Genomic DNA, 23,769 nt, shown 5'->3' on the forward strand with positions numbered 1-23,769 from the left:
GGGACCCCTGACCATTAGGTCCAGTCGTGACCAACTCTGGGGTTGCGGCGCTCATCTCACTTTATTGGCCGAGGGAGCCAGCATACAGCTTCTGGCGACTAAGCTGCTTCTGGTGAACCAGAGCAGCGCACGGAAATGCCGTTTACCTTCCCGCCAGAGCGGTACCTATTTATCTACTTGACTTTGACGTGCTTTCGAACTGCTAGGTTGGCAGGAGCAGGGACCAAGCAATGGGAGCTCACCCCGTCGCAGGGATTGGAAGCGCCGACCCTTGGGTTTTAAGCTACAGGAAGGTAGATTTTGGTTGAACATTGGCATAATAAACTCCCATGTGGAGGTGGCAGGAGCAAAGTAAGAGCATTAAGCTGGGAGGGGTTTTTTTCAAGCGTGGGGGGCGGGGGCTTGCTTATAGTTCAGCTGGACTTGCTTCTAACTCTTGATTTGCTCCATCAAGCAGAGGGTGGAACTCGATGGCTCAGTGCTGTAATTCTGTAAACTCTGGGGAAATGATCTGTCTCCAGCCATTTGATGGCCTCTCTGCAGCCAACCTGGAGCTGAGCTAGATTGTGACATGGTCTGGCCTTTATTTATTATTTTTTTAAAAAAAAGCCAGGCTGGAGAGACAAGACGGATAGATTTGGAATGGGGGGGGGGCTTTGACCTTGTTGCCTACCATCATTAGTGGATACACACCCCTCCTCCCAAATGTTTTTAGTGGGATAAAACCACATAAATAGTACCCCCATAGTTCAGTAGCAGAGCAACTCTTGTACATCCAGAGGGTCTTGTGTTGAATTGCCAACAGCTCTACGTAAGGCTGTGAAATCCTGGAGAGCTTCTGGCAGCCATTGTGGACAATTCTGAGCTTGATAGGCCAGTGGTCTGACTGTGTAAGGCAAGAAATTCATCAGAATTTATTTGCTATATTTTATGTGCTGCTATAGAGTGCCTTAGTCTGATGGAAGGAAAGCGTAGGTTATAGAGCATTTGCATGCAGTCCCCAGCATCTTCAGGTAGGGCTGGGGAAAGAGAACCACTGCAGAGCCCCTGCCAGTCAGTGTAGGCATTATGGAGCTAGGCAGACCCAGTATTCAGAATCGGCAGCTCCGTGGAAATTGGCCCTGATGCTCTGAAAGGATGAGAAAACAGAGTTATTCCCCTCACTTTCTTCTTTAATCTGCTAAATTGCTTACAGTGAACGGAATCCAGCAAATTGGATTAATCAAGACTTTGTTTTCCGTCTTGATAGTTTTAATATCTTTTCATGAAGAACAAAGAGTGGGGGGGGGGATTAACCAAGAGATGCAACCAAGGAGAACTCTGGATTGAGCTATTTGATTAAAATTCTCTTGGGAGGCAGCTGTGACACATCAGTGTTGCAGCTTCCTAGGTAACATGCCATCCATCCTTCCCCCCTCCCTTATATAAAACCTCCCCAAATTCTTTTTGCACCCAGTGAAACCAGTGGCACTTTGTCCTTGTTTGTTTTGCTCTGCCAGATTCACCGCAGAAACCTTGATGAGAATGAAATGCCAAAGTACAGAGGTTAAAATGGTTCAGAGCCACGTTCATTTCCATCTAGGGCGTCATATGGTAACAATGGTGTTTTCTGGGGGTTTTTAGGTCAACAGTGTATGCAATTCCATAGGGATTGTTCCATGAGGTCATCCAAGGTTATGGAATTCCCCACCACCACCCCTTGTTCAGAAAGACTTGCTGGTTTGTGGGCCATTGGTATAAAGAATTAGGAATGAGATGTCACATTTAGCCAGTCTTTTGCCACAAGCACAGAGCCATAGAGTCATAGAACTGTGAAGTTTGAAGGATCCCTATGGATCATCTAGTCCAACCCCCTGCAGTGCAGGAATTTGCAGCTGGACTCATACAGGGATCGAACCTGCAACCTTGGCGTTATCAGCACCACGCTCTAACCAACTGAGCCGTTCATTCCATGTGAGAATCCCTTTCCGTAAAACATCTCAAAGCAATATCACAGTAAAACCAACAATACAAACAATTTCTGAGAGATCCCTGTCTGTAAAAGCAATTCTGTCTGCTAAGACAATTCTGCACATACAGGCAATTAAAAACCAATTCTGCATATACAAATGATTGTAAATCCAATACAGAATGAGGGGTGGGGGAGAGAGAATCTCCACTTAGAAGGCTTGATGGAACAGGAAGGTCTTCAACAGGCACTTTTCAACGGGCAGTAGAGATGGCGCCTGTCTGATGCGTAATGGGAGGAAGCTCTAAAGGACAGGCTCCAGCATGCCGAAGGCTTGATTCCTGTGTGGTGCAGACTAGACCTCCTCATAGGAGGCCTTCTCCTGCAGAGTACAGTGATCAACTAACTGTGTATCAGTTGAAGAAGTCCTTCAATGCTGTCTTTAACTAGGAATGGAAGAACCTTCCCATGTACCCATGACGTTGTTGTTGTGTTGTTCTTTCTGCCCTATATTCCACAGCTCCTGATATTTGGTTTAATAAAGTGTATCATGTTTGACAGCTTCAGGCTGCCCTCCCCCACATCCCCCCCCCCCACTGCTCAGAGTTGGAGGACAACCTGGTGGAGATGTTCTCATCCCCTCACCACCACAATGTTCTTCCAGACCAGAAGACGGGAGTTTGCCCATCTTATCAGACATAGAAGACTCTGTCCCACTTCTGCCTTAAACCACGTTCCCAAGCATTTTACTCCACTCTTTCCTTAACTGATGATTTCCTCATTATATTTGAGCTTCTGCATGATCCAAAAGCCACTGCCAGAAATACAACTCAATATAGCACAATTTTAGCACTTATTTCCATGTTACTTGCTTCTAGGGAAAAAAAATAACCATTTACAAGTAACACAGAAATGAGCTCTAAACTTGCTGTACATCCCACCATATTTCTGAAAGCAACTGTCTTGTCATATGAAAGCTAAAATATAATGGGAAAATGTTGAAGAAACAGAATGTGAATGCAGCCCTCATCACCTTATTGTCACAAGAGCCAAGGACTCTAGAATAAAGCAATGGCCCTTTTCAGATCCCAACCCTTTTTTCCAGCAGGAGTGGTACCAACAACACTTCCTGATTGCCCAACATCTATAACAAGTCAAGTTCTTTATTACGGTCATAGACCAGCATAAGCAAAACATCTAAATAAGTAGCATAACAGTATGAATCTAAGTGAATAATTATTAAATAAATAAGAGCAAGAACCAAACATATACATAGAATACTTAATTAGGCATAGATAATGGGTGAGTAAAAATTTATAAGAAAAATTAAAAGATCGGTTAACACAGCAATATGGGGTGGGCTTCAGAAGTCCAGGTTTACCAAGTTTACCAAGTTTTGTTGCGGCAAAAGCCAGCGACACCAAACATCACAAGGTCAAACAAAAAGGAGATCCACAAGAACATCAAGAAGAAGAAGAAAAAAGATTACACAAGGGAACTTCGCTATGTGCCATTCAACAGCAGAAATCTACGCTTCCTGATTGCTAAAGCGCAAAATTTGGCCACCTCATATGATATTGAGCCCGAGGAATCTTCCAGAAGGTATTTTCTTAAAATTTTGGGGGAGGATTCCAAATAATGCCGTAGGGGTACGAATTTTGACAAAAGCGGCAAGATAAGTCGAGCTCGCTCTTCACTATAAAATCTGCAGGACAGAAGGATGTGTGTAACAGATTCTACCCTATCAGACATACAGGGGCAGAGACGTGCATGCATCGGTACCCGCGTGAATTTGCCGTACAGCACTGCTGAGGGCATTGTCTCAAAGCGGGCTCTGGAGAAAGCCCATCTATAAGCTTCGTTAGTGATGTTAGTTAAATAAGGGGCAGCTGCAAAGTTAGGCCAAGCTTTTAAACATCTATATGTCTCCGGGAGTAGGGCGTCTTCTTGTTGTAATTCGATATCGTAAAGTCTCTGAGTGATAATTGCCTTTGCCTTGTTCTGAGTTCCAAGAAAGAGATTTTCAGGGTTTAGGCCAATTTGTTTGATCTTGTTAGTTATTTGCATAAGCCAAGGAGGATAGGGAACTGCGGCCAGGAAGCAAGGTAACAGTCCCTTAGGATTGTAATGGATTTTCAGCCAGAGGGATATTGCTTGCTCCCAGACTTTTAATTCCACTCTGGGTAGTCCTGCCTCTTGCCTTAAGACTGCATTAGGTGTACACTTTGGGGTGGCAAATAGTGATCTTAAGAATTTTGATTGTACTGTTTCAAGGGTCTTAAGGTTGACAGAGGGGCTAATTTGAGTGCCATATAGGAGTTGGGCTAAAGATTTTGCCTGAAAAACTTTTAGGGCCATCGGTAGAAAGCCAGCTCCTTTCCTTCTGAATAATCTAAGGATGGCATTTGCACTTCTTCCTGCTGATATAGCTGATGTGGTCAGGTGTGTTGACAATTTGGCATTGTAAGAGAAAGTAATGCCTAAGTATTGGAAGGTCTTAGTCTGTTCAATGGCGTTTCCCTTTACGCTCCAATTATCTTTTCTGAAGGAGCGGTTAAAATGTACAATTTTGGTTTTGGCAAAGTTAATTGTTAACAGTTCAGTGTTACATTGGTCACTAAACTTTCCTAAGGCACGTTTCAGACCCACTTTGGTTTGAGAGAGAAGAACAGCGTCATCCGCATACATTAAAACTGGTACTTTTCTGCCGTTAGAGAACACGGGGGGGTGGGTTTCGATTTCACGGCAGCATGTGACCAGGGAGTTAACATAGATGTTAAATAAAAATGGGGCTAATAGGCATCCTTGTCTAACTCCTCTTTGGACTGGGATTTCTCTAGAGAGTCTGCCGTCCTGTGCAAGTCTTATCTGGAGGGTGTTGTTCTCATGAAGCTTAATCATCAGAAGTAATAACCTTCTGTTAATACCCATATTGGCCAATTTGGCCCAGAGCCTACCCCTGGATACAGAATCAAATGCTGCCTTTAGGTCCACAAAGGCTGCATACAGTGACTTTTTCCAATGTTTCACATACTTATAGACAAAATAATCTAACACTAAGCAGTGATCAATAGTGGAACGTCCAGATGTAAACCCTGCTTGTTCAATTTCTAGTAAATCATTATGATCTAACCATTCACATAATTTTAGGCATAGATGTTTTGTATAAAGTTTGCAGATCACATTCAGAAGACTAATTGGTCTATAATTAGATGGGTCAGAGGGGTTACCCTTTTTAAATATAGGCACAATTATAGCCAGTCCCCAATCTTTAGGGATTTCAGTTGTCTTATCTATATATGAAAATAGATTTGCAAGAACCGGGGCCCACCAGTTTATTTGTGCTTTCAGAAGTTCAGCAACAATGAAATCACTTCCTGGGGCTTTGCCAGATTTCATTTGTAGAATTAACGAAGTGATTTCAGTTTCAGATGTTGGGGGCCATGATGTATCATTGTCTAAGGGGATGTTAAGCAGCGCAGAAGGTCGATGTTCTCTAAACAGCACTTTATAGTGCTCTTCCCATGAGTTTGCAGGGATTATTGTGCCCTCGTTAGGAGCTTTGGTTTGGCTGGAAATAATTTTCCAGAAGTTGGTATTGTCTTTTTCTATTGACGCTTTTATGAGGGCCTGCCAGGTGAGAGAGTCTGCGGTTCTTTTTTTGGTTTTTAGTAACTCTTTGTAGTTCTTTTTTTTAAGTTGTAACTCTAATTTAGTGATAGGGTTAGGATTTTGCTGGAAGACCTTAAAGCATTCCCTGAGTATAAGTTTTGCCTGGATGCATTCGCGGTCAAACCATTTTTTGTTGGTAGGGGACGCATTGTGGCTAGATCTCCCGAGTCTTGACAATAGCGGTTGGAGTTTTCGGATTAATGTGTTATAATGGCCAATTGGGGAGGGCTCTTCAGTATCGTTGGAGGTCAGATCAGCCCAGAGGAGTTGACCTTCCATTGATTGTGTCCAAATGCTGAAATTGTTATTAACATAAGGGGACCATTTGATTCTGGATCTGCCTATTTGTTGTAGAACATTAGGATCAGAGGTCTGTGGGGTGAGCCCACATCTAGAGGGTTAGGGTTAGGGTGGGAAACTGGTGTGTGTGACTATGTCAGGCACTGGCTGGATGCTGAGGAGTGGTGGCTGAATACCAATGAGTGGACACTGGGGAAAACAGGGTTGGAGACTGACTTGGATGAAGGGATTGGTGATCTGGGGGAACCTGTAAACAGCCAGTGAGAAGAGTCAGAGGCAGGATAAACTGTAGGATTGGAGAGTGAAGAACAGGTGTGGGTGGAGGAAGAGGTTGGTCAGCCTGGTGTCAAGAGCTTCCACACTTCCACCTCTCCAGGTCCACTATCTCCCAGGGCCAGGTGAGGATTGAAGTGGGAGGAGCAGAAACAGATTACACCCTCTGTAACATTTTCTTTAGAGAAGTGTCAGTTCCTCCTCTGAAGAAGATTCCTCCAGCGGAGCCATGACAGAGAACAATGGCAATGAGGTATCCAAATCAGTGTGATTTTGAAAGGGCCAGTCCACCTTCTTGATTCAAAATGGCTTCCAGTCACAGCCAAACATAGTCCAAAAGTTGCTCCTTAGTCTCAGGAGTCATCGTTCCAAATTTAGTTATCTTAGAAGTGGTTGAAAGCAAATAGAACAAACAGACTGACAAACAACATTCTAAAATACAGAAAGAGAAGGAAGAGGAAAAAGAAGAATATATAACGCCAATGGTCTTTGCACCTTGCTGAAACAACAGCTCCTCACAGTACTGTATAGTTGAGAAGTCTTCTGCCGAGGCTCTGTCCAAGGTGCTGATAAGCTCTGCCTTGCTCTCCCAGTCTGATTCTGCTCTGTTTGCCACCTTGGTGACAAAACCTCACTTACCTTCACTTCAGCTACTGCAGCCTGATGTTACCAACATGACTCTACCCCATCTACTGGGGACTGTGGGGTGGGTGATTCTTGGTGGTCCATCATGGTGGCCCATAAGGGTGAATCCAGTTTCCCACCATGTCTATGTAGGCTGTCAGCATCTCTCCAGCGCTTGAGACAGGGGTCTTCCAGCTCTTGTTGTTGTTTAGTCATTTAGTTGTGTCCGACTCTTCCTGACCCCATGGACCAGAGCACACCAGGCACTCCTGTCTTCCACTGCCTCCCGCTGCTTGGTCAAACTCATGTTCGTAGCTTCGAAAACCCTGTCCAACCATCTCGTCCTCTGTCGTCCCCTTCTCCTTGTGCCCTCAATCTTTCCCAACATCAGGGTCTTTTCCAGGGAGTCTTCTCTTCTCATGAGGTGGCCAAAGTATTGGAGCCTCAGCTTCAGGATCTGTCCTTCCAGTGAGCACTCAGGGCTGATTTCCTTCAGAATGGATAGGTTTGATCTTCTTGCAGTCCATGGGACTCTCAAGAGTCTCCTCCAGCACCATAATTCAAAAGCATCAAATCTTTGGCGATCAGCCTTCTTTATGGTCCAGCTCTCACTTCTACTGGGAAAACAATAGCTTTTACTATACAGACCTTTGTCGACAAGGTGATGTTTCTGCTCTACCTGGAGATATTGGTGATCCAGATAATCTGCTCTGGTGGGGTTTTTTGTAGTTGTTGCTGTTTTTAACACAGATAGATGTGACCCTGGTGTTTGAGTCCCTTCCTTCTTTCTCTGTTAGATAAACCAGCCCCAGAAATCGGTCCACATGGCCTCCCTGGCAGTCATGAAAGCTCTGCAGATGATGTACTTTGCCTGCATCTCTTTCCATTCCCAGGGGTGGACCACCAATGGAATAAAAACACTTTCTGAAAAGTTTAAAACATATATCTGTGAAGCTCTGAAGAAACTTGATGTGAAAATCCTGGCTTTTTTCTTTTTCTTTTTTTTTGAGAAAAAGGGGTTGAATTAATGATTACAGAACACATAATTGTTCCTGCAGCTGTGTCTGATATTATGAATGCCACATGAATGGGTAACAAGCTTTCCCTTGGAGGCTTTCATTCAGGAAGAGGAGAGGGTTATTTATTTATATTCCCCCAAAGCAGTGAATGAAATACTCAGTTTCAGATCCAAATCTATGGAAGGTTTTCAGCACCTGCAGCTGAGGTTCACATGATTTGGAGGAACATGCCGTTCATAATTTGAGCATCTTTATTTTTAAACGACACATGATGAGATCGCCAAGTGCAGTCTTGTCGACGGCGCCTTGCAATTAGCTCTCGAGGCTTGAGTTCGAATCAGCACTCTGCTGTGTCTTGCGTTTCCTTTGCTTTGTAAAAACAAATACTCCTGCTCTGCCTTTCAGTTAAACAGATGCGCACGTGTGCACAGAGCCAGCTAAGCAGTAAACAAGCAGCATGAAAATGATCATCAAATTAAAGCTGCAAAACATATAAAGTTGTCAAAAGTTCCACAGCCAAACCCCCACACCCCCCCACACATACATTCCAAATGATTCATAATTTAGCCCATAGAAATAATAGAATTATAAAGTTGAAAGGGACCCTGTGGGTCATCTATTCCAACCCCCTGTAATGCAGGAATCTTTTGCCCAACGTGGGGCTCAAGCTCTCTACCTTGAGATTAAGACTCTCATGTTCTACTGACTGAGCTATACCATAGTTTTACAGTAGGTTTCACATGGAATTGGGCCTAACCTGGCACAGTCTCTCTTATTTGGACCATCTCAGAACTGCATTATGCACGTATATTTGAAGTGCAAATTTGATTTTCACCCAGTTTCATCACATTTGCCAAGGACTAAAACTATTATTATTCTGAAAAAAAAGATGAAATCATCATCATCAGTAAAGGATAATCTCTGCTTTGCTGGGGTTTGTTATTATAATTAATCAGGTTGCATCCAACTAAGTTCTATTAAGAGTGGGGCCATTGAAATCAATGGGTTGTATCATTGCTTGTCCCTCTCATGGTAAATCTACTGATGTTAATGAGCACAGCAAACTTAGCTTTAATCGTTTCAGCAGGTCTCCTTTGAGTAAAACTTTGGTGGCTGTCACCCAATGGACCTAAGTTAACCGTCTCCATTAATGTCAGCGGGTCTGCTATTTAGCTATGATTCCTGCATTGCAGAGGGTTGGACTAGATCTAGATGACATTTTGGGTCCCTTCCAACTCTACAATTCTTTTATTCTAATTCTGTAATACTCTGAGTAGAATTAAGTCTAATAAAACCTAGTAGTGGCAGTAGTATTTCCACTCCTTGGCTCAGCCGTCTTTTATTCTTGTTGTTCATCTTGGGGGTTATTGACATTTTAAAGCTGAACTTCAACTGGGAGATTCCCAGGGTGGTGAACAGCAGTCCAATAAAACACAACATAGCAAAGCATCAACATTTTGGTGGGGGGAGAGAGCATAAAGCCATTGCTAATTATGCATTTCCCTCCCTTGCTCCCCTGACAGTGTCTAAATATTTTGGTGCCTTTTGTTCTGGAGTAATGCAGGGGGCATTTTGTTCAGAATGGGGAACCCTCCCCGGACCATGGCCTGTCAGGAAGATTGACAGCCGCATTACATGGAAGCCCTCTCTTGGTATGAGTGATTAAGATGTCAGCTTCTGGGCATCGTACATCATAGCACTGCACTGGCACCAAATTAAGGGCAGAGGGAAGCAGTGACACTGGCACTCTGGCCTCCCACTCCCAATCAAGATATGGCTTAAAGGTGAGATCAAAGCTTGAAATCGGTGGTGGAGTTTCAGTTTGGTTTTCCAAGGGATGGTGGTCAGCTTGAATATTTTCATTCTTTTATTTGTACCCCATCCATCTGACTGGGTTGCCTCAGCCACTTTGGACAGCTTCCAACAAAATACAAAAACACAATAAAACATTAAAAACTTCCCTATACAGGGTTGCCTTCAGATGTCTTCTAAAAATTGTATAGTTACTTACCTCCTTGACATCTGGTGGGAGGGGCGTTCTACAGGGCGGGTGCCACTACAGAGAAAGTCCTCAGCCTGGTTCCCTGTAACCTCACTTCTCTCAGTGAAGGAACTACCAGAAGGTCCTCTGAGATGGACCTCAGTGTCTGGGCTGAACAACGGGGGTGGAGACACTCCTTCAGGTATACAGGGCCCAGGCCATTTAGGGCTTTAAAGGTCAGCACTTTGAATTGCGCTTGGAATTGTGCCTTTGTTTGTGGTCTACCCATGGACCCATCTATGGCCCTCCGCTCAGAACCAGATCATGTTGTGAAAGGTGGAGGGGCAGGAAACATCAGTCCAACCCAGTGAAGGGATTGGTAAATTCTTAAAGACTTTGCCTCAATAAAAGCAGTGCAAAAATGCCAGCGGCTAACAGCGTTTCCATGTGCTGCTCTGGTTTGCCAGAAGCAGCTTAGTCATGCTGGCCACATGACCCAGAAGCTGTTTGTGGACAAAAGCCGGCTCCCTCGGCCAATAAAGCAAGATGAGCGTGCAACCCCAGAGTCATCCGCAACTGGACCTAACGGTCAGGGGTACCTTTAACTTTAACTTGGGAGGTTGCTAATGGACTGAAGCTTGGGGGAACATAGCTCAGTGGTAGAGCATCAGCCCCACATGCAGAAGGTCTCAGGTTCAATCCCTGTCATCTCCAGGAAGGAATGGGAATATTCCCCACCCTGAGACCCTGGAGAGTTTCTGCTGGTCAGTGTTAACAATACTGAGCTGCATGGACAAAAGGTCTGATTCAGTAGAAGGCAAATGCCTTTTGCCTGTCCTGAATCTTCCAGCATTCAGCTTCGTCGGACGGCCCCTAGTATCGTGCAAAAGGGAGAAAAAACATCTCCCTGTCCACTTGCTCTACACCAGGCATGTCCAACTCCCAAGAGACTATGATCTACTCCCAGTATTAAAAAACTGGCAGTGATCTACCCATTCTCAGTGGAGGGATGCCTGGAGTGGATGGGTTACCCAGAGTTGTTGAGCTGGGGGAAGGATTGCACAGAGTTTTTTTCGCTTCCCCCCGTAACTTTTTGTACACAATAAGGATCCCACAATCTACCAGGATCAGCCAGGAATCTACCGATAGATCACGATCTACTTGGTTGGACATTCCTGCTCTGCACCATGCATCAGTTTATGCATCTTTGTCATGTGTCTCACTCCCACCCAACCTCACTCACCATTTTGGTCAATGGAAAATCCCCAAATGTTGCAACCTTTCCTCACAAAGAAGTTGCTCCAGCCTTTTGGTCATCATGCCCATTGTGCTTTGTTGAACCTTTTCCAGCTCTCAAAATGCACATCCACGCTTACATTTTGAGACATTTTAACTGAGGAGTGCCATGCTGCACAGTCTGTGACTTCCAGCAGACAGCTAAATTTCCATCTGTGCATTATTGCTATTCTTCAGTGCCGTTTTTCTAGAAAAAGAGGTGCCAGAGCTCACCATGAACTTCTGCCTTGTTCTCTTAGAATGGCAATGGTGCCCATCTGAGAGATGCTGAAGCTGTGCTCCGTCGGGGAAAAAAAGCCATTTCTATCCCAACTTTTTCTCTGAGGAGCTCAAGGTGTCATCTACATGGTTCTTCCCCCCCCCCACAATTAATCCCCTGAAAGGTAGATTACGCTTGATGACCCTAGATCACCAAGCTCCAGATGGGATTTGAACCCTTGTCTCCCAGGTCCTAGTCCAACACTCTAACCACAACACCACACTGGCTTGCAGCTAGGCAGAGGAAATCAGTGTGGAGCAAGTCAGTTCACGCAGGAACTCTCAAAGATTGAATTTCACAAGTGGCTCCACTCCGAGTGAAATACCTCCCTCTAATCTGTGCCCCCGCCCCCCATTTCCTTTCCTTTTTCTGTCTCAGTTTAAATCTTTGGATCCTGATTCCTGGTGACAAATAAAGGAACTGCCTGCAAATGTCCATCTTTACCCAACTCGACATGACACCCATGTGGCAAAGCATCTGTGCCCCAGTGGGGCTCCTGCTTTTTCCTTAACGCAGCTGAGAACTTTAATAACCTCTATTAGGAGCTGGTTTTGCAAAGTGCTGCCTGCTTTGCATGGATTTAAATGGGCTCACTCCGGGATGTGCCACTCGAGCAATCGTGTTCATTTAAGGTTCTGTTTGAAGAATCGTCAACAGATGCTCTTCTCCCAAAAAAGGGGGGGGAGCCAAGCGGTTGGGGACAAGCACACAAAAACAGGCTGAGTCTATGGTTGAGAGATCCAGCTGGGTGTATTGGTGAGGGAGTGTTGGACTAGGAGCTGGGAGATCGAGGTTCAAATCCCCGCCCAGTGTCGTAGTCTGGTATTGCAAAGGAACTAGGCGGCACCGAAAGGGTAGCAACTTGCACCAGCAAATGTGCCAAATGGACGGAGACCTTTTGAACATCTTCCTCGAGTTTGCCTCTTCTCTGGCAAGCAGGGAGGACCTTACTCGTGTGCACCATTTAGAGATTTTAAATATTAAGCAGTTTAGAGATGCTTTTAACATAAAATTCAACAAATAGCCAAGCAAACCAGGGCTCAAAACCAGGTTTAATCTCCCTCAGCTTTCAAGACTAGAATTTTGTTGTTGTTGTTGTTGTTTTAGTGGGAGGGCTAATGAAAACAGATTCTGAACTAAAACCCAGGTACTGGGTTTCTTTGGTTTGGTTCTGGATCCAAGGAATGTGCCATGTTCTTGAATGGGGCTGACGGTGGGACCGCTGGCTGCTTCTTCTTCCAAAGGTTCCCTTCCGTTTCTTACGTTAGGGAAAGACAAATCGCAAGTCACTGCCCCTTTGCTGCTTCTTTGAAAAGGCGAGAAACGGCTTTACAATTCATTGGCTGTAAAAAACAAACATTAGAAAGCAGAATTGATGTCGGGGGAAGGTGTGGGGGGGTGTTGTTGTTGTTATTTACATTTGCATATATTTATTTATGTTATTTGCATATTTATGTTATTTGCATATATTTGCATTTGCAGGCTTAAATCCTAATTAAAAATGCCTCCGCATGCATGCATGTCTGTGCTGGGGTTGGGGGGGGGGGAGTATCTTCACAATCAAACATCAACCTCTACTTTTGCTTTTTAAAAAACGAATGAATGAATGAATTATTGCCACCAGCAGATTTGTTTGCTAGCGATTTGGAGGTTCCTTTTGGCAGCGTCCCCAGTGCTTGTCTTTCTCTTTCCACTCCCTGCTTGATCCTCTGCTTGCCACCATGAGCAGCGTGTGAAGTGTAGCTTAAAGATCAGAGAGCACAAAATGCATTTCCGCAGACGGCAAAAGGAGAACCTTATCGGCGGCTTCCACACAGTCCCTGAGAATTAGAAGAGCCCAGATAGGTGCAATCACTGAACACAGGCGAGCTTGGCATTTCACAAATGGAAATAGCAAGGTACTAAACACAATGCCATTAGGGGACAAGGGAGAAATTAGGCTCGGTTTGCATTTCAGTACAGACCTACCTAATTCTAACTGCTCCACACATCATGCAGATTTTGAAGCACAGCTATCCTTCCGAACAATAGGGATGCAGGTGGCGCTGTGGTCTAAACCACTGGGCCTGCCGATCAGAAGGTTGGCGGTTCGAATCCATGCGACGGGGTGATCTCCTGTTGCCCTGTCCCAGCTCCTGCCAACCTAGCAGTTCGAAAGCACGCCAGTGCAAGTAGATAAATAGGTACTGCTGTGGCAGGAAGGTAAACGGCATTTCCGTGAGCTCTGGTTTCTGTCATGGTGTTGCACCAAAAGTGGTTTAGTCATGCTGGCCACATGACCTGGAAAGCTGTCTGTGCACAAACACCGGCTCCCTCAGCCTGAAAGCGAGATGAGCGCCGCAACCCCATAATCACCTTTGACTGGACTTAACCGTCCAGGGGTCCTTTACTTTTACCTTTTTACCTTATCTTTCCAAATGGAATATGACTTTGCATTGCTCCTCTGGCTTTTGAGATAGAGTTTTCCAGCTCAAAGATGTGCACACACACACACAAAAATGAGCATCTATGGAGGCAAGTGTGGGTAAAAATGCACAAAATGGCATGCAAACATACATACTGTACCTGATTTTATTTATTATTTATTTATTATTTATATGCCGTCCATTTGATTAGGTTGCCCCAGCCACTCTGGGTGGCTCCCAACAGAATATTAAAAACACAAGAAGATGTCAAACATTAAAAACTTCCCTGTTGTTTGCTCTTAAGTAAGTTTAATATAGTAGGGATGGGGAGCCTCATCCCTCAGGGCCAAATGTGGCATTCTAGGCCTCAATATCAGGTCCTTGAGACTCTCCCCAGGCAACACTGTCTCCATGGCAACCCCCTTCACTGGCCCTAAGTGTTTTGCCTGACTGGCCGATCGAACCTGAGACCTTCTGCCTGCCAAGCAGGTGCTCAGTCCCTGAGATTCTTCCATCCCTGAATGATTATACATGAAAAATGTGGGCCGCATCTCTCCATGTGTTTCTTGGTGCTTATTTTAGATTTCTGTGCAGTATCAGGAGGGGAAAAAACTAGTGCAGCTTAGACCCTCTGATTAGGAGGGGGGAGCTGACAGGAGACAGAGAGAGAGAGATGAAATTTCTAGGGCATAAAAAAAGTTGAGACTCCATTGCAGGTTTCAACACCGGTAAGAGGCTTTGGGTGGAACAAAATGTGAACCCTGGTGAGCAGTGAACCCAATTCAGGACCCCTCTCTTGGTAAAGTGAACTATTCCCCTGCCCCAAATGTTTGTGCATGTGAAATAGATGGATTTTTGCCCATTTAACCCATTTGTGTTCCTAATGACTTCTTCAGGAGCACAAGAACGACAGTCACTATTCTTAGGCACTCCTGTTTGCTTGCCTCAGGAGTGTTGTGGCTCAAGCCCAGAGAGAAAATGTGTCCCCTGGGGCTTCTCTATCTGGCCCTCGGGACTCTCCCAGGTCACCCCCCTCATCTGCCTTGCTTTGTGCCCTCTGTGAGGGATTTGGCCTACTCATAGAACCCCTGGAAGGGGATAGCAGGGAAATATTCTCTTTGCCCTCTGCCTAGCCTTGTTATCTGTTGTTTTCCAGCAGTGTGTAGCTATTTTAACACACATAAACACACAGGGGGGGTGATATATTGTCCTTTGTGAAATTACTCTGCCCTGCCTATAGCAGGTGATTGGGAAGTGAGACATTGTAGATGAATAGGGAACATTTCTGCAGAGGTTAAATTTCTGCTTTGTGAATGGGTGATGAGCTGCTGAGATGCTTCTCCCTTTGGGCTTTTAGTCCTGACTCAACACTTTTTTCCCTCCCAAGGGTGATTATGCAGAAACTTCAGAGCAGTAAAATCCACACCAAGATTCTTTATATAAACCCTCCAGGAAGCTCCCATATGTTCTTCTGACTAGCCAGAAATACACTGAAAATGCAAAATTAGGACACGCTTACACCGCAAAACAGAAGTGTCCCTTTTTTTAATCACACAAAGTGTTGTTTTTTTAAAGTTTGGCTTTTTGTTCCTACAGAATTTAAGTTCCCTCCTCCTTTTACTTGTCATGCTCAGTGTGGTATACCTAAAGGAAGAAATGTGTACTAGTAAGAAATAGTAAGAAATAAAACATATCCAGTGAAAGGCAGTATGGTGTAGTGGTTAGAGTGTTGAACACAAAAAGAATTCCCCCCCCCTTTGGTTCTTGAAGCTTCCTGGATTAACCAGATACAAATGAGTTTAAAGATACAAATTTGGAGGGGAAGAATCATGGACACCACCTTGAACTTTCTGAAGAAAGATGAGGCATAAATAGAATTCATTAAGCAGGAAGATGAAAGACAAAACCAATGTGATTACTGGTGGGAGTTCAATGCAAAAGAAAAGAAAAGTTGATAGCCTTTGTGTGTATGATTGAAACAAGATTATTTCAGGATGTTTTTGTGTGTGCATCCATAAAAAGGTAACGCACAGAAGAATCTTGATGAAGTCATACCTACAAGAGTATCACAATTGCCCTTTTTGCAGTGTTTTATAAATGTGCATCAGCAGTGGCGTCGCAACAGGGGGGAATGGGGGGAGGTACTCCCCGGATTCCATGTTTGCAAGGGTGACAAGAAGTCACCCTGCGGGGGCTTGTGGGGGCGCGAGCAACCACCTTCGGAGGATCCTCCATTTGCGGGTGTAGCCGCAAGAAGAGGATCCAGGTGCCAGCAGCAATCCACTAAGTACAGCACATATGCGGCGTCGCATGCATGCACTGTGCGTAGCGACACCGCACATACGCTGTGTAGAGGTTTGTTGCCGGTGCCGCTCCAGAGCCGTATGGACGGTGCCAGGATCCCTGGAGAGGCGCTGGTGGCAAACTGCTACACAGTGCATGTGCGGCGTCGCTACATGCGGCGCATGCGCTGCACATGCACCCTACGTCGTGATGGCCGTCCTGGGTGTCACAACGCCTTCCTTCGCCCCTGCACATCAGTTGCATAGAGAGGGAGGAAATTCTGCAGGATCTGAGTGCTACAGCAAACTACGCAATACTCCTAGGGCTTGAGTTAGCATCAGACATTCTCCTGGTTTTAACTGGAATTCAGAAGAAGTGGAATGAATTAGAAAAAACATTTAAAAATATGTCATGGTTTCTGGTTTGGGCCCTGCTGAGGAGCCCACAGAGGCAGCCAGGCAGGTTGGTAGCTTCAGAACCATGGAGAGCACCTAGCATTGGAAGCTGATGGAGGTCTTTTGAGCCTCTGCCACCTCTCCTAAGTTCCCCTCTCTTTGGAGAATTGGAGTGTCTTAAAGGGCCAACCCTCTGGCCTGAAAACAGGCACTTCCCCTGCTCTTTTGCAGTGTTGGATTTGCCAGGCATTGTGGTTCCTTAGTTCCAGAGGAAGGAGCCCCTAAGAGTCCTGCTTTTGGTTCTGCAAGCCCTGGTCCTGTGACTTCTGCCTGCCAGCCTTGAGTTCAGTGGTCTACTGATCACCAGGGTCAGGTTCAGAGTCAGTTCCTTAGCTGATGACCCTAAACGGCCTCAGCCCAGTATACCTGAAGGAGCGTCTCCACCCCCATCATTTAGCCCGGACACTGAGGTCCAGCGCCGAGGGCTTTCTGGTGGTTCCCTCACTGTGAGAAGTGAGGTTACAGGGAATCTTGCAGAGGGCCTTCACGGTGGTGGCACCTGCCCTGTGGAACACCCTCCCATCAGATGTCAAGGAAATAAATAACTGACTTTTAGAAGACATCTGAATGCAGCCCTGTTTAGGGAAGTTGTTAATGTTTGATGCATTACTGTATTTTTATTCTGTTTTTAGTCCTCTGTTGGGAGCCAGCCAAAGTAGCTGGGGAAACCCAGCCATTTGGGTGGAGTATTATTATTATTATTATTATTATTATTATTATTATTATTATGGCTTCTGGTAGCTCTATTCTGCATTGGTCAGACCTCACCTGGAGTCCTGTTTCCAGTTCTGGGCACCCTGGTTTAAGAAGAAGGAAACTGGTTTTCTGCTGCTCCAGAGGGTAGGACCTGAACCAATGGATTCAAGTTAGGAGATTCTGACTAATTATTTGGAAGAACTTTCTGACAGTAAGAGCTGTTTGACAGTGGAAAGGACTCCTTCAAAAGGTGGTGGACTCTCCTTCATTGGAGATTTTCAAACAGAGGTTGGGTGGAAATCCACTGGCGATTCTTTAGCTCTAGTTGCTACATTGCAGTGGGTTAGACTAGATGTTCCTCAGGCTCCATTCCAACCCTGCGATTCTATGAAGCAGCGTCCTGGTCACTGCTGGACTCTGGGGTCATGACAAATGGGGGAAATTAGAAAATTTAAACTGATGTTGCTGGATTTCTTCCCCTGCTTATAGGGATGTCCTGGATAGAGCAGTCTCCTCCTGACTTTGTTGGGTGACCCTACTTCTGATACCTGTTGCGTGCTATATTATTGGAGCTGGAGCAAGAGGAGGGGGAAGTTGCTGACTCAAAGAGGAGTCCTCAGGTTGAAAAGCAGCCAAGGCAGATGCTGTCTGGCTGGCTGAAAGGATTGATTGGGATTCCGTATGCAGAACACAAGCTGAAGGGTCAATTCAGGCAGGAGAGGAAAAGAGCTTTCCACCTGCAGGAGAGAAAGCATCGTCTTTTGCAGCTGGTTAGATAGAGGATCAGCGTAAACCTGCTCTCCTTTTGCCCACATTGCTATAAGCGGCGGGGGCGATGGGGACTGATGGACCAGCAGTCTGATCACGCCTGACAGAGGGCAGCATTGGAGATGTGACAGGTCGCAAATTTGTGCTGCAGGATGACATATCTCGTTGCCCTGAAAGGCATGCGTGGAATTTGTAAATCATTTGAGAACAATCATCCAGCAGAAAGGTCATGGTGAAACACAAAATACCTCACCATACAATGGGCCAATGAAATGTTTTAGCTCTTGCAGTGGGGGGGGGGTTCTAGCTTTGTGGCCAGTCTTCCTTTGAAATCTTATTTGTTTCAAGATTGTTTCACTTACTCTCACCCCCCCCACACACACACAAAATTAAAAGAGGAACCCTATTGAATGTAAAAAGTGAGGGAGGAGGGGAATACTGTACAAATTTCCAACACGCCTTTCCACCTTAGGTAAAGGGACCCCTGACCATTAGGTCCAGTCGTGGCCGACTCTGGGGTTGCGGTGCTCATCTCGCTTTATTGGCCGAGGGAGCCGGCATGCAGCTTCCGGGTCATGTGGCCAGCATGACTAAGCCGCTTCTGGCGAACCAAAGCAGCGCATGGAAACACCGTTTACCTTCCCGCCGGAGCGGTACCTATTTATCTACTTGCACTTTGAGGTGCTTTCGAACTGCTAGGTTGGCAGGAGCAGGGACCAAGCAATGGGAGCTCACCTCGTCGCGGGGATTCGAACTGCCGACCTTCTGATCGGCAAGTCCTAGGCTCTGTGGTTTAACCCACAGCGCCACCCCTTTGCACCTTAAGGAATAGAAATTGACTTTAAAATTCAACATGCTGGGTGGGATTCCCTCCCCCCCCCCAACACACACATGCCATCAATGGAAGCCCTGAACAATGAGTTCCATATTCACAATGGGGTTTTCCCTCCCCCTTGTGATCCCCTATGCTCCCTGAAATTGGTTCATGGGGTTGGGATAGACTTCAGAACATCCCATGTGGGGAGGAGAGGGGCGACTGTTACATCTGGCAAGGTGTGAGTGGCCGAGGGTTACTGTGTGAGCTCCATGAAAGAGTGGGTGTGGCGATCACACAGGATCCCCGGACGGATGTTTAATGGTCTATTGATCCCTGTGCCACCACTGTGCTCACTTCCCCACTGCCACCAACCAGTTACTCTCTGGTAAAACACTGTTTCCAGTCAGTTGTTAAAAGTGAACCAAAAAAACCAAGTTTATTTTACAAACATTAACAAGTTTTTGGTTTCTCAGATAATATTCCTGTCAGTATCTTAACTTTAGTTTCCTTACCGGCCTATACCTTCTGACTGATTATCTCAACTGTTTGACTGACTCCTCTTAACAAATTCTCTCCCTCTCTCACACCAGACTAGCCCAGCCCACAGACTTATCTTCTCTGTCTCTCCTAACTCCAGACTGTCTTCTCAACAACTCTAACTCACTAAAAACCTCTCTGCTTAAATCTTATACACCTTTAACTCTGCCCCCTGGGTTCTCATTGGTTAGCCGTTTTACAATTAGTTAACCCTTTCCCTATGAACCCAGTATGATGTCACACACATAGGAGGGCAAACACCACATTGGGGATTGGGACCTGGGGCTCCCAGGTCCCTACTCTCTGCTGCTCTAACCACTGCACCTACACTGCTCTTTTCCACCCTGATCACAGTTGCAAAACAAGTGTTTTCTGCCTGGGTGCCCTGGTGTAGTCTGAAACCATCTGGAAGCAAAATATTTCCCTGCCTGGAAGACCACCTGTTGGTAAAAAGCAGGCACTTCTTGTCTAATCACTATTAAAACTTTGGCGAAGCCTAGGAAGGGAGCTTCTCCTGGGGTTAATGGATGTGTAATGGGTTTATTCAACTGTAGCGAAAACAACCACAATTGCTTAAGAGTCCAGCACGAAGAGTCCAGCTTGAGGGAGCTGTGCTTAAAACATGCACGGTATCGAAGGGTTTGTCTTTCTTTGCACCTAGCCTCCAGTTCAGCTGGTAATTGCAAGATTACAGTAACTAAGAACTAGCACCCTAGTTTGCATGGTGCCTTTTCCAGACTATAAGCCTGCGGGAAGGGACTGGCTTTTGTAAGCAGCTCTGGAGTCAGTTAAGGGGGTACTGAGCTGGGTTGACCCAAGTTACATAATCAAGAAAACAAATTTAATGAGAGGTGGGCTTTGTTTTTACATTTCTGGCATGGCAATGGAAATGATATTTTTCATTTTAATTTATTCACAGTACTATATAGGATTTTTATGTAGCCCCCTTCCCCATTTCACAGGTCACTTGATTTAATTTAATTCTGAACAATGGTTTTGACTACAAATTGTCAGAATATACAGTAGTACCTTGAGTTACATACGCTTCAGGATACAGACGCTTCAGGTTACAGACTCCTCTAACCCAGAAATAGTACCTCGGGTTAAGAACTTTGCTTCAGGATGAGAACAGAAATTGTGCCGCCGCGGCACGGTGGCAGTGGGAGGCTCCATTAGCTAAAGCGGTACCTCAGGTTAAGAACAGTTTCAGGTTAAGAACGGACCTCCAGAACGAATTAAGTTGTTAACCCGAAGTACCACTGTAACTGTAATAATATTGGTTTTTAATTAAAAAAATTAAAAAGACAGAAAAATATCATAAATCTACTTTTTCTAAGTGCTCAACTTTTTCCATGCATTTCCACCCTATTGCTCTTCTGCTTGTTGGTGTTATTTTCTAATTAATATGAATTGTTTTATCTATTTCACCAATAGGTTTATCGTTTTGCCGTCAGTCCTCGCATCCCCCTCCCAGTTCCCCTTGACCCCCATTCTCTGGTCTGATCTTTGTTTTTCATTTTGCAAGCCATTTGCGTCTTCTGATTACAATGTTTGAAGACGTGAAGGATCATATCTAATGGAAGCAACTTTAAAGCATGGGATAAATGCGTGTCATTTTTTGTGGCAAAGAACAACAACAACATTACACCTCCCTAAAAAATCCCTTTGATGGGTTCTGAGCAGGAAATGACTCCAGATTGCTCTGTTTTCTAGGGCTGTGATTCAGAGTGTGTGTGTGTGTGTGTGTGTGTGTGTGTGTGAGAGAGAGAGAGAGAGAGAGAGAGAGAGAGAGAGAGAGAGAGAGAGAACATCAACATTTGTCCTTCCTCGTTTGCTACAGCTGTAACGAGGGTGGGGAATTAACGAACCTCATGACACGTCTGTCACCTAATAGCATCCTGATGAATGTACCGCCCAGTGTCCTTTTCAAAATAATTACAAGTTATCAGCTATCTGGTGCTTGCTGGGAGATGGAAGTGTGGTTTGTGGGGCAGCTCCCGGGTGTCGGGAAAGCAATAATTTGGTCTCCTTGAATTATGATCATCGTGGATTACAGGTGCACCAAGAGGCGCTCATTGTTTCAGGCACTCAGCAAATGCATCTGGCAAAAAAAGCATCCCTCCTAAAAGCTCTTATTACCCTCCCAGGTCCTTCACAAAAACAGCTGGCCTTCTCCACTCCCATACAAGTCTATATTGCAATGAAAGTGGGGTGGGGATGCCCTGCCATCAGAGTTCATCTCTTCCCACATTCATCCACAAAGGGCGATGTGACCCGGGCGACATTCACCCTTACTTGCACTTACTTGCACTGAGTCAGACCCTTCTTCTATCTTTGCGTACACTGACCGGCAGCAGCTCTCTGGGGTTATAGGCAAAGCACATCCCCAGCACGACCGGGAGATGCTGGGGATTAACTCTAGGACATTCTGCAGTCCCAGCAGGTGCTCTATAAGACTGAGTTGTGGGTGCTCCTAATAAACATAGGAAGCTTCCTTATGCTGAGCCAGCTGCGAGTGGTCCACCCAGTTCAATATTGTCAACACTGGCTGGCAGCAGCTCTCCAGTGGTTTTCCCAACCCTACCAGGAGGTGCCACAGATTCAAGCTGGGACCTTCTGCATGCAAAGCAAGTGATCTAGTGCTGAGCTAAAGTGAGTCCCCACATACAATTGCTCCTTCATTACTTCTCCCTAGGCATTTTATTTGTTGATTTGATCTGGGTGCCCTTTGTAATAGAAAAGCAGGATAAAATCATAGGAATGTAATCGTAGAACTGCTGTATACCTAGTGAGACCAGTGGTCCATCTAGCTGAGCTTTGTCCACCCACACTAACTGGCAGCAGCTCTCGACAGTTTCAGAGCCCTAATTTCAAGGCACTGGGGCCTTGAACCTGGGACTTTCTACATTCAAAGCGGATGATGCTCTGCCTTTGAACTGTGGCCCTTCTCTAGGGCTGGGCAATATATCGATATATCGTCCAAAACCGGTTTGAAGCTCATATCGTATTTACGGGACCGCCTCTCCTGGTATGCCCCGCAGAGGACCTTAAGGTCCATGAATAATCATAGTTTAGAGGTCCCGGGCCCTAAGGAAGTCAGATTATCCTCCAACAGGGCCAGGGCCTTTTCAGTGATGGCTCCGACCTGGTGGATTGCTCTGTCCCATGAGACCAGGGCCCTGCAGGATTTAACTGTCTTCCGCAGGGCCTGTAAGAAAGAACTATTCTGCCTGGCTTTCAGTTTGAACTTAGCCTGATCTTTTATTCCCCTTCCTTCCCTCTCCCTCCCCTTTTTATGAAGATCCCACAGCTAATTCTCCCCTGGTCTCCTCGCTGGCCCAAATAGGACTAATTTAGCCAGCTAGCCCTGGTGATCATCTAATGTTTATTGGATGGATTTTCCCCCTAAATTGATTTTTGAATTCTGAATTTATTGTTATTCACGTTTTATACTGTATTTTATGCTGTTTTTTTGTTGCATCAATTAAGTGTTTTAAATTTGTTGTTAGCCACCCTGAGCCCAGTTTTTTGAACTGGGAAGGGTGGGGTATAAGTAAATTATTATTATTATTATTATTATTATTATTATTATTATTATTATTATTATATTGTGATATTGATTTCATAATTTTTGACCTGGCAAAATATATCCCAAATTATGGTGTGTGTGCATGTGCATGTGTGCGCTATGCAAAAATCATGATGCAGGCAAAACCGTGAAGGCAGCCAATGCCTCCATTCTTACTTCAGACATTGTGATATATCACTAGATCATGATGTTTAGCTGGCGATATATCGCAATGTAGTGAAACCATTGGAGGTTTCCAAACAGAGGTTGGATGGCCATCTGTCAGGGATTCTGTGATTTTTTCATTGCAGGTGGTTAGACTAGATGAGCCTTGGGGTCCCTTTTAACTCTACGATTCTATGATTCTATGTTTGCTTGGTTACAGAGAAGAGAGGCCTCTCATTCCCACAGGGAAGGCAGTCTGCCAGTCCAGACTGCCATTAGATTTATGCGAGGGCAGCTCCTTTCGGCCTCTTAGAGGAAGCAAGTTCCCCTTGCCTTTTCTCTCTGATTCTTCAGCAGCTGATTTCGGCTTGTAAAGGGGCAGGCAGGGGCCAAGAGGCAGAAGCATTTCTGGCTTGTAAAAAAACAACAACCCTCCATGTCCTTTAACGAGCCATTTAACTTCCCTGTCCGCACCAGTGTCCACGTTTTGTAGAACAGAGTTGAAAAGCCTGTCTTTCATAGCTTTTCCCTTTTCTTGCGAGGAATCCTATTGAGAATAAGGGAATTTCCCTTTTAAAAAGGGAGACGTTGACAGCTATGCTGACTTTCCCAAGCTGGTAGCGGGTAGGAGGATTGGCAGAAGTTAAAGGGAGGAGGGATGGACCTAAATCAAGACCTTTGGGAGAGCGTCTGAAGGAATTGA

At 45.3% G+C, this 23,769-nt stretch overlaps 1 protein-coding gene and 1 long non-coding RNA gene across 2 annotated transcripts in view; one reads left to right on the plus strand and one right to left on the minus strand.

The window, feature by feature from the left end:
• LOC309377043 overlaps positions 1-20,597 on the minus strand; it is a 266,713-nt gene extending 246,116 nt beyond the window's left edge. Inside the window, exon 1 of the long non-coding RNA XR_014171401.1 lies at positions 20,522-20,597. This is a non-coding gene — a long non-coding RNA (uncharacterized lncRNA). The remainder of the gene's footprint in view (positions 1-20,521) is intronic.
• LOC309376843 (kazrin-like) overlaps positions 1-23,769 on the plus strand; it is a 219,856-nt gene that overhangs the window by 113,086 nt on the left and 83,001 nt on the right. The gene's annotated exons all lie outside the window — the stretch shown is intronic.

Source organism: Podarcis melisellensis, assembly GCF_964234715.1.
Source record: "Podarcis melisellensis genome assembly, chromosome: 8".
In the NCBI taxonomy this organism is placed as follows: Eukaryota; Metazoa; Chordata; class Lepidosauria; order Squamata; family Lacertidae; genus Podarcis; species Podarcis melisellensis.